Raw genomic sequence first — 1,069 nt, 5'->3', positions numbered from 1 at the left:
CTAAGATGGGTTTCCGGAGAGCCACGGCTAGCCAGTCATGGCTGGTGGACAAAAGGCTTTGGTCTGGGCATTGCTGCCAAGGCAGAGTGCCGTGCCCAGAGGCTGGCAGGGCCAAGAGGGTTCCCTGCACTCTTTAGACCACAAAAAAATCCCAAACCAACCTCAAACTGGCTTTTGCTACCTTCCTCCCTCCTCGCACCCTCTCCCAGGAAGTGCTAAGGAGACCTTTGCAGCCTCACTGGGAGTGAAGCAGGAACCATGCAGCCCAGAAGGAAAGGGGCTGTCATTACAAGAAGGCAAATCATCCTCAGTGCAAGCAGAGCACAAGGCAAGAGAAGAGGCAACAGAAACTGCTGGAAATGAACTGCCTGCAGGATAAATTAAAGCTTCATCTGTCCTACCTGAACCCAAGGAGAAGGAAGAAAATCTAACCAGTGGAAGCGCAAACCCAGAAGCCCCCTGTTCCAGGCTTAGAGCAGAGCTCGAGAAGAGCCAGCAGGCAGAAAGTTTCCATCACAACCCTGAAAGATGGTAGCACCAGCAGCAGTGCTGCCGCCAAAGACGGGTTTCTCCATGGCCTGACAGATCAGCCACGTATCATTGTCAGGAGAGAGACAGATGCATGAGGGTGGGGACCACCTCCAGCACTGTCCATAGGGAGAGGTGGCAACCCTGAAGATGGTTAAAGAGGTGCTAGAGGAGCAAAGAGTGCCTGAAGCGATCCCTGGTGTGGACAAGGCTCTGACACACCCCTGGGATTCAGGTTGGGGAGGAAGGAGCTCACGCATGGTGGAAACAAGAGAGAGGGAGAAAGCAAGGGAGGCTGCAGAGGGAGGGAGCATCCCTGCCCCTTCGCAAGGGCGAGTGCTGCTCTCAGGGGTCCTCAGGAGGCCTCCTGCCGTGCCAGATTTATGCAGCCGCAGAGCCTTGCTCAGTGCTGGCCCCTGTGCTGATAACAGGCAGGAAGCCCGAGTCCAGAGAGGAAGGATGGGGCAAGAGGCAGTGCCCATGTCAGGAGCTCCTGAAAACCACCAGAGACGCCTTCTACAGAGAAAGACCCTCGTGTCTG

This window comes from Merops nubicus, unplaced genomic scaffold, assembly GCF_000691845.1.
Source record: "Merops nubicus isolate BGI_N331 unplaced genomic scaffold, ASM69184v1 scaffold30317, whole genome shotgun sequence".
Lineage (NCBI taxonomy): Eukaryota > Metazoa > Chordata > Aves > Coraciiformes > Meropidae > Merops > Merops nubicus.
Note: the sequence above shows the minus strand (reverse complement) of the source record.